This window comes from Peromyscus californicus, unplaced genomic scaffold (assembly GCF_007827085.1).
Source record: "Peromyscus californicus insignis strain IS unplaced genomic scaffold, ASM782708v3 Scaffold_14__1_contigs__length_90479793_seg_2, whole genome shotgun sequence".
Classification (NCBI taxonomy): Eukaryota; Metazoa; Chordata; class Mammalia; order Rodentia; family Cricetidae; genus Peromyscus; species Peromyscus californicus.
The window spans coordinates 4,549,299-4,559,326 of NW_026294436.1; the positions used below are offsets into that span (position 1 = coordinate 4,549,299).

The following is a 10,028-nucleotide window of genomic DNA, read 5'->3' on the forward strand; positions in this document are numbered from 1 at the left end:
ATGCCTTTAATTCATAGACAGCCGTTGGTTACCACCAAATTCTGAGTGCCACTGTTGCACCCTCAGGGATATCTTGCCATGCTGGTCATTGTGGTTCATAGGCTTCCTACCTGGTTAGGACTACTGTTTTCTTCCCTACATTGGCAGCTTGCACAGTACTTTCTGATACATTGAAAACTAGACCATAGGACAGAGGTTTTCATGTTAGATCCAGCTCAGATATTCAGAATCCTGTCTGAAGAATGTGGGTTCTTCTGCAACAAGGATTTACTCAACCTCTGACAGGCAGTCAAGAGCAACAGTAATAGCTTGTTTAGTTTTGGGAATCACCCAGACGACCCTGACCAACAGCTCTGAGGTTTCTCATGCCTGGTACTTGGGTTTTGTTAGGTAGTCTATGGCTTTTGTGGGGAACATTGTCAGTCCAAGTGGTAGAGCTTCATTTAAGCTGTTTATATATGCATATACATATACTTATAGGCTTTATATATATATAATTTTATGTAATTATAAAACAATATGATTACTTGGGATTTTACAAATATCCTTAGTGTTATTTGTCCCTCCTCTTTCCGTATTTCCATATTAACTTCCATCCTCCTTCCCCAATTAAAGTCCCCCTCTCTGTTTTCCTCTTTCTGTCTCTTAATTCCGGTGGAATGGTGAGGAAGGAAATTCTTCGAAGGGCCTTTCAGTTTCCTTTTTTGTTCTGGCCCTCCATCTCAGCAGGAAACAAACCATTTTCGATCTCCTGTTATAAGTTTGTGACTTAGAGCAATCTACTTAAACTTTCTAAGCCCATGTTCTTTCATCTACTAAGTAGTACTAAGCAGAATGTCTGCCCCTGTATTCAAGCATAAAGACTGAAGGAGGTGATACATGAGGATGCTCCATCACTGTTAGTGTATTCCTCTCTGTCTCTGTCTCTCTCCTTCTCTGTGGTGTATATGCACTTGGTGTGTACCGGTCTGTGCACCTGTGCATATGTGTGTGGCGGCCAGAAATGGACATCAGGTGTCCTCCTCTCTCATTCTTATTTTTTCACAGACAAACCCTTGATCTTTATTAGTTAAAAAAGCTGCATATTTATTTTGCTTTATGACTCTGTGCTTGTGCCTTCAACACTTACACAACAATTTTCTGCTCCTCAATAAGGAAAGCCCACTTGATCCTGTCACGGACACACTTGGCACACATGGACACACTGTAGACCCTGCTGACATGCTTCTTTGTCTTACACAATCTCATAACGACTTTCCGTCTCACAGCAAGAACCCCTCAAAGCCTGCCCGGGCACACACTACATGCAGATTTAGGTGTTTTCCCAACCTTCTTGGCATAAAGGCAAACAATCCTATTGCCAGGGGTCCCAGACAGCCTACTTTTGCTGGAGGCTGTATTGTAGGAAAGCCTATGATGGTTTATCAAACGCTGGACCATTCTGAGTGCCTCTAAGCACCGTCCCTGGAAGAGCACTCTCTCATTCTTGTCCCCTCAAGTCAGGATCTCTCATTGAACCTGGAGATAGGTTTTAATCACCAAGTCCCAGGGAACCTCCTGTCTCTGCCCCTGCTTTGCCTCAATAGGGCTAGAGTTACATGACCATGCCTGGAATTTTGCATGGGAATGGGGATTTGAACTTGTGTCCTCATGATTGTGCAGCAATCGCTCTTACCCACTGAGCCATCTTCTTTATCTTTCTTTTAAATTGTTTATTTTCATTAACACACAAGGAATTAGGTTTCATCACGACATTTTAAGGAAATTTTGTTCTTGTCCCTCTTCTTACCTCAGCCCCTTACTGACATACATACAAACATTAGAAGTTAGGATCTACATATGGGGGAACATTCGATTTCCATCTTCTCGTGTCTGGGTTATGCCACTTAACACAATACTTTCCAGATTCATCTGTTTCCCTGAAAATGTTATTTATTTATTTATTTATTTATTTATTTATTTATTTATTTATTTATTTTTACTTTCCCCACAGAATTCTTTCTCTTTGCTCTGGCTCTTGTGGTTGTTTTCCCAGAGAAGGATTCTTGAACAGCAAGCAAGATTGTTAGCTGCTGACAGCTGCTGCTGGATTGTCTCAGGTTCAGGAGCTCTGCCAGCTGAGTGATGATGACCTTGGAGCATGGCAAACATGAAAGTTTGAGGTCATGGGAAAGAGGAGCATCTGTAAACTCTTTATTGCCTTAGTTTATGTATGTTAATATACACATTTATTTATAAAATGTAATCCCATTCAATGTTTCTGTGGATAGCTTTTAACCCTTCTATGATACTGACCACAGCAATCTTCCCCACAGTTCTTGTGAGAATCAAACTTTGCTGCACTCCTTCCTAAGGAATTTAAAGAATATATGTATTTTAGGTCTGGCTTTACATTAAAAAAAAGACTTACAATGGAAATATTCCTCATGATTTACAGCCAAATGAAACCTTCAGGAATTATAGATGCTTTCATCTTGGGATAACATTTGCTGTTTGCTAGGAACGAATGTCAGCCATAAAAAATAGATGGGGGCTGATTATTTAGTGTTTTCATTTGTTGTAGAAAATCTATCTGCCAGGCGAATTTGACAACAAGATGAGCATGCGAGGCTTGATTCATACGGGAAGAACGGAAAGACTCTGTGGAGATTGGACTTCAGCCTGGTGAGTGAGAAAAATACAGGTTAATAAGGAAATCCAAATAAACCACACAGCCAGAGAGCTGATGGGAGGAAGGGAAATGTCACTCTTGCCTTAGGCCTTCAGATAGTGGCCTGCATTTCAGAGAGCCTCCAGGTTTGAATGTGTACCACTAAAGAACTTGAGTTTTTATAGATTATAAATTATTTGAAAGCATGATTCTTCCTAGACTTTCTATGCAGACAATGTCTAGCATAGTGTATATTCACTTGTCAAAAAGATCTTTGTGTGTGTGAGCATGCATGTGTGTGTGTATTTAGGTGTATGTACATGTTTAGGTGTGTGTGTGTGCATATGTGTACCCATGCACAGTGGAGGCCGAAGTTCAGTGTCAGGTGACTTTCTTCTGTTGCGCACCACTTTGTGTTTTGAAAAGGTATCTTTGGACATAGAGTTCACAGTTTTCACTAGACTGGCTGGCCAGCGAAGTCCAAAGATCATCTTTCTGTGCCCTCACAGCTGGGATCACAGGTGTGTTGTTATGCCTGCTCTTTTTACATGGCTCTGGGAAATAGAATGCAGGTCCTCTACCAACTGAGTTATCTTCCCAACCCAATAGGGCATTTAATAACACCCACTCCTCTGTTCTACATAACACTAGTGAGGATGAAAAGAATGATCTGTATACAGTATTTGTTCCCAGGGTGCAGATATATGCTGGAAACACCCAGGAAACAATAGTTTATGGGGTTGGTGATATCCTACTTAGCTTAGTTTTTTATGTTGTTTTTAGACAGTGTCTCACTTTAGAGACCTAGCTGGCCTGGAACTCACAGACATCTGTCTGCTTATGTCTCCCAAGTGCTGAGATTAAGGGTGTGTTGCTGTGGGATGTCCTTCTGTATGTTGTGAATATGTGTTGTTCCCATTGGCTAAAAAGTAAAGCTGCATTGGCCTATGGCAGGGCAGGATGGAGCCAGGCAGAAAATCCAAAAGAGATAGTGAAAGGAGAAAGGAGAGGGAGGGGAGTTACCAAACTGTCATCCAAGGAGACACAGGTAAATGGGACACAGGTAAAGCCACAAAACATGTGCTGATACATAGGTTAATAGTTATGGGTTGAGTTAAGTTGTAAGAGCTAGCTAGTAAGAAGCCTGAGCCATAGGCCATATAATTCACAATTAATATCAAGCCTCTGAGTTATTATTTTATAATTGACTGTGGGACTACAGGTTGGGCAGGACTGGAGAAAAAGGGGACCTCATGACCAGGTGGGACCGGAAAAATTTCTGACTACGGTGTATGCCAACATACCTTGTCCTAGTTAGCTTTAACTGTTAACTTGACACAGCCTGGAGTCCTTTGAGAAGAGAGTCTCAAATGAGGGATTGCCCAGATTGGACTGACCTATGACACATCTTTGGGGAATTAGCTTAATAGTTAACTGTATATGTGGGTGGCACTGTTCCCTGGTCAGGTACTCTTGGACCATATAAGAAAGCAAGCTAAGCGTGAGCTTGAGTGGCAGCACACAGTGTTGTTTTCATGGTTTCTTCTTCAAGTTCCTGCCCTAGCTTCCCCCAGTGGAAGACTGAAGTGCATGATCTGAAATCAACTCTGTTCTCCACCCTAAGTTGCTTCTGGTCAGAGTGTTTTAAGACAACGGAAAAGAAACTTGAACACAGGGCAAAGAGGACAGGAAGTTTTCATTGCACTTGTGGGTAAAGATTGTGTCTGCATCTGAAAAGGCAAGAGAGAGAGAGAGAGAGAGAGAGAGAGAGAGAGAGAGAGAGAGAGAGAGAGAGAGAGAAGAGGCTGTGATGACTGTGACTTGAAGTATTAACAGTTGCCTCACAACACAAAATAGGAGAGGCATGCCAGGGGAAAGAGCAACATGTGAACAAAGACATGGGACTGCACAGCCCATAAGTGAAAGATTAGCATCAATGTGGGACTCATTTAAGTGTTATGTGTGCATGTGTGGAGGTCAGAGGTCAACTTCAGTTGTAGTTTCTCAGGCACCATCCACCTTGTGTTTTGAGACATGTTTTGTCATTGGCCTACTGCTCTCCAACTAGACCAAGGAATCTCCTGTCACTGCATCCCGTTGTTAGACTTATAGGTAGAAACCGACTTTTTAATATGGGTTCTGGAGATTGAACACAGGTTTTCATGCTTGCATGGCAAGCAGTTTATGAAGGAGTTATCTCCTAGCCCAAGAGCATTCTAATTCTGGTCACCTGCTTTGAAAGATGAGGAAACCATGTGAGCTTGAGATATTCTAAATTCTAAAATGTTATGAAAATAAATGATGAGTGGTTTGTTTTGCCTTGCGAGATAAATATTATATTCATCCCTTTCCAAAATGCCTTTGATAGGAAACTGACACATTATATTTATGATGAAGGGGCTTGGGGAACAAATCATATTCAATTAATTGAAAAATAACTTCACATGTGGAAGGAGAGAACCAATATCCTCCTCCCTCTGATCTCCATATGCATGCTGTGACGTGTATACACCTCCACCCTCAGCTCCAGAAAGAGAGAGAGACAGAGACAGAGACAGAGACAGAGACAGAGGCAGAGGCAGAGGCAGAGACAGAGACATACACACAGGGAGAATAATCTTTTAAATTGCAAAGTGTATACACATTTTAGATAGATTAATATAAAAACTCAGTTTTATATTTTTGAATTGAGGAAGCAAAGTATTTTGAGCCTCTTACGTAATTTACCATAAGCAAGATGTGCCTTTGGAACTTTGCTCAATGTATTTGGCTGTGAGTTGACAACATTTTTGTGGCAGAGTCACTTATTAACATCCTTACCTTACCAAGTATAGTGAGGTGACATCTCTACCTTGTCTCAGATCTAGTGATTCACCAGTACACCCAGGTCTGTCCTACCCCTTTCCTTTACTGTTAATCTCCATGACCGTGTTTTTTTCTTTGGCTCCCCACTTTTGAGGAGGGAATCACATACCCTAGACAGACCTCCGACTGGATATATAATCAAAGATAACTTTGAATTTCTAATCCTCCTACTTGTACCACCCATGTGAAGGGTTTATAAGCCTGCAGCGTCATGCCCAGTTTTTACAGAGTTAGTAATCAGACTTGGGACTTTGTGTATGCTTGCAGGCACTCTGACAACTCAGAAGAATTGGACACTGTAACTGTCCATCCTCAAATTTTATGAACACAATCGTCTTAAGAGTTGGAGACAAAGCTCAGTGTATAAGGCATTTGCTTATAACCACTTACTTTCAGATTTCCAGAACCCATATGGAGCAAGTGTCAATAATCTGGAACTCTTCTCAGGGTATGAAGGCTGAGACACGAGAATTGCTGAAAACTAGCAGCTCACTAATCTGGTGCACACAACAGTGAACAAAAAGATCTTTTATCATTTGAAACATATGGTGAGGACTGACTTTCAGGTTGGTCCTCTAACAACACACTCTATGACACTTGCGCACATGCACATGACACATCACACAGACACACTCACAAAAACAAACACAGACACAAAGAAAGAGACCACATGTACACATATACATCCATCATACGCATACACATGAACACATCATATATACACACTAATACATCACACATATACAGATGTGCATCAAACACATACATGCATTATACATACATCCACAAACACATCACACACATGTACACACCCATAAACACACATAAGCATACACACACATCATATAAACACACACATGCATACATTACAAATAGACATGCATACAAACACACATCACATCCACAAACACAAATACACATATGCACACATCATATCCACAAATGCACACAACTATTACACACAGAGATACGCACAAATAGACACACAAACAAATCTTCATGAGACTCACAACTTGTCCAAGGCTGTGGGAATCTATTGGAGTGGAGCTCTGACCTGCTCCCCCCTTTCAAAGGGTTCTTTAATGGATGAGAGAGGAATGAGGAAATATTAGGTAGAAAGATAGAAAGAGATGATAAGAAAGACACAGAGACAGGATAGCTTTGGGAGGGCCCTGGGTCAATACCCAGTCACCCAGTCATTTATTCAAAAAGGCTTTTTATAATATGCTAAGGGTAGAGGCAAAAGACTTCCCCTTGCAAGATCAAAACACACCATACAGCCAAGCGTAGACCCTTCCAAACACCTGGTAAACATGCCTGTGGCCAATTGATCCTATTATGCAGCCCTGCTGGGTGAAGCAAGCTCAGACTCTGACCCTGTGCAAGGTCTCACTATATTGCCTCTTTGGGCCTCCACACAAGGCTAGACCTCTAGAGAGCTATAGTCCCACAAGCTGCCTTCTTGTTGGTTTTCTCTGTCCTCCAATGCTTAATGGTGAGGTTTGCCTTGACTTCCTCTGATGGAGTACCCTGAATAAAGCTTTAGTGGATGATCTCCATGTCTTATTTGTGGTAAGTAATGATCATGCAGACTGGGTTGAAGACATTTGTAAGAAGAGTATTTTCCCCCTTAGGGAAATAGGAAATTAGATAATCAAACCTAGCAAGGGCAAGATTCATAAAATATCACCCTTCAGTTTTTGTTTAGGTACTGTTATAGTCCTACTTCTATTGTGGAGATAAACACCAAGAGAAAAGCAACTTGAGGAAAGGGTTTATTTCTCCTTATACTTCCAGGTCACAGTCCATCATTTGGGAAAGTCAGGGCAGGAGCTCAAGCTGAAATTGAAGCAGAAACCATAGAGGAACATGCTCAGTGGATTACTCCCAAGCTCATATTTAACAGCCATTTTATACCTAGCCCAGTCTTCCTTCCATGGGGATGGCATTGCCCACAGTAGTCTGGGCCCTTCTACATCAATTAGAAATCAAAACCAGTCCACAGACATTCCCACAGATACATCTGATGGAGGCAATTCCTTCAACAAAGTTCCCCCTTCCCATCTGTGTCAAGTTGACAATGAAGCTTAGCCATCACAAGTCTACCACTTGTCAATTTGACAAACATACACATTACTATTAAACCTTAACCTTTCCTTGTCCCCATAAACTCATGTTAATATTGCAATATAAAATACAGCCCAACTTAAGAGTCCAACAGTCTTTAAAATGCTTAAGACTTTCAAAGTTCTATGTCTTTTAAGAAGTTCAAATCCTCTCAACTGGATTCTCTAAAGCAAAAAACATGTTCAATATTTTCTAATTCTAAAAAAGAAAACCCATGGCATTAATGAAAAGTCACTCTTTGGGCAAACCCCAAATGTAGCAGTGTAAACAGCTCAATGTCATATATATAGGACTCCCTCATGATCTAAAATGATTGCAGAATCCTACTTGTGTGGTTCTTGTATGCGCTGACCCTGAGGAACTCCACCCCAGTTTCTCCTCAGTGATGCTTCTCTCTCACTAATCACAGTTGATTCTTAAGCTCCAGATAACCAGCATCCATTGATCCAATGAAGCACAGATGGTTACACTTCTACAGATTCTTAATTCAAATATATTACACAAATGGCTTCAATAGATATTTCTAGGTACTCTCAAACTTCCTTCTGAAACTTCATCAGCTAGGCCCTCATCTTCCACATTTTTTCCAAATTCCTGTCTTCTAAGCTCCCACATCAGCAGTCCATCCAGCTTTGAGCACTCAATGGCCTTTCCAACTCAGCATTCCAAATTATTCTACAAGCCTCTCCCAAAATGGTGTGGTCATGTCTCTCACAATAGTAGTCCACTTTCCTGGTACCCAGCTTTTGCAATAGTTTGTCTTCTGTTGCTGAGATAAACACCACGGACAAAAGATACTTGGGAGGAAAGAGTGTATTTTACCTTGTACTTCCAGGTCACAGTTCAGCATTGAGGAAACTCAGGGCAGGAATTCACAGAAAAATATGAAGCAGAAATCATGGACAAACACTGCTATGGCTTGCTCCCAGGCACATGTTCAGCTACTTTTCTTGTTTAATAAATTTTTATTTTAAATTAATATATATGCTTTTGTGTTCACATGTTGGTAAGTGAACATGATTGTGGATGCCTGTGGAGGCCAGAGGCATCAGATCAACTGGAAAACTGGTCCTCTGCTAGAGCAGTGAATGTTCTTTACTGCTGAGCTCTTTACTTTTGTTATACACCCAGGTCAATCTGTCTATGTTATACCCAGATCTCAGGGACCCCCAAAAATAACACCATGGAGAAAGAATCCCATATGTAAAAATAAAGAGCCTTTATTCAAGCTCAAGCTTGGACTACCCAACTATCCAACATAGTGGTGAGAACTGAGTTCCAAGCCTGGGCAGGTTTTTTTTTTTTTTTTTTTTTTTTTTTTTTCATAGTAGAGGTTGGAGATGAGGGAATTTCCAGGGTTCAGGACTCTGATTGACTGATATTTTTCTAGGGCTATATGAGTATGCTGTGAATGTTTGGAATGCCAGGTATCTCCCCTTAGATGCTGGCCCTCCTGGGGTGGGGTCGGCTTATGGCTTTTTCTGGGGACTGAGTGGTACCTGCCAGTAAGCCTGTCATGGCAGTTGTGTCTGGACCCCTAAGCATGTGGTCAAGCTGTTCTGAGCCCCTCACACCTAGGGATAGTAACACCCACTGTGAACTACTCCTTTATATATTGCTTAGTGATCAGAATTCTAACCATGCCCCGATGACTGAACATGTCCTGGTGAGATACCTAGTCATTTCTGGGGCGTACGTCCTACGTAATTAGTGTGCTATGTGGTCGCATAATTTACATGCTGCATGTTCATGTAATCTATGTGCATAAGTGGCATAGCCACATGGGCCCATATGTGCATGCATGGGGGTAGTCCATAAAAGGCAGATCCCATGTACTCTCCCCTCTCTCTGCACGTGTCTGTCAAACAGGCCTGATCACATTCTTTCCTGTCCCTCCCTTTTCCTAATAAAACTCTCATAGTGGGTTTTGGTGTGGTTTGTGACTTTTCTTCAAAGGGTAAAAGTGCTGCATAAAACCAACACTTAGTGTCCCAGGTTAGTCTTTGTCAACTTGACACAAGCTAGAGTTCTCTGGAAAAGGAACTTCAACTGAGACAATGCCTCCATTATATTGTCTGTAGGTAAGTCTGTATGGCATTTTCTTGATTAACAATTAATATGTGAGGGCCCAACACATTGGAGGCAGTGTCACCTCTGGGCATGTGGTCCTGGGTGTCATGAGAATGCAGGCTGAACAAGCTATGAGGAGTAAGCCAGCAAGCAGTATTTCCCCACTATTAGCCTTCAAACTCACTTCTTGGAATCCTGGCCAATAAGCAGGTCTTCCCCTGGCCTGCCCAGTGTCCTGGGGTCATCTTCATCTTACATAAAGCCCACTTTAAGAGAAAACTCCTCACACTCCTTTCTATTCCCTCCTCTCTCTCTC

The 10,028-nt window shown here is 41.6% G+C and overlaps 1 pseudogene; it reads right to left on the reverse strand.

Moving 5' to 3' along the window:
* Positions 1-1,086: 1,086 nt before the first annotated feature.
* LOC128109357 (60S ribosomal protein L34-like) lies at positions 1,087-1,440 on the reverse strand (annotated as a pseudogene).
* Between the last annotated feature and the right edge of the window lie 8,588 nt (positions 1,441-10,028).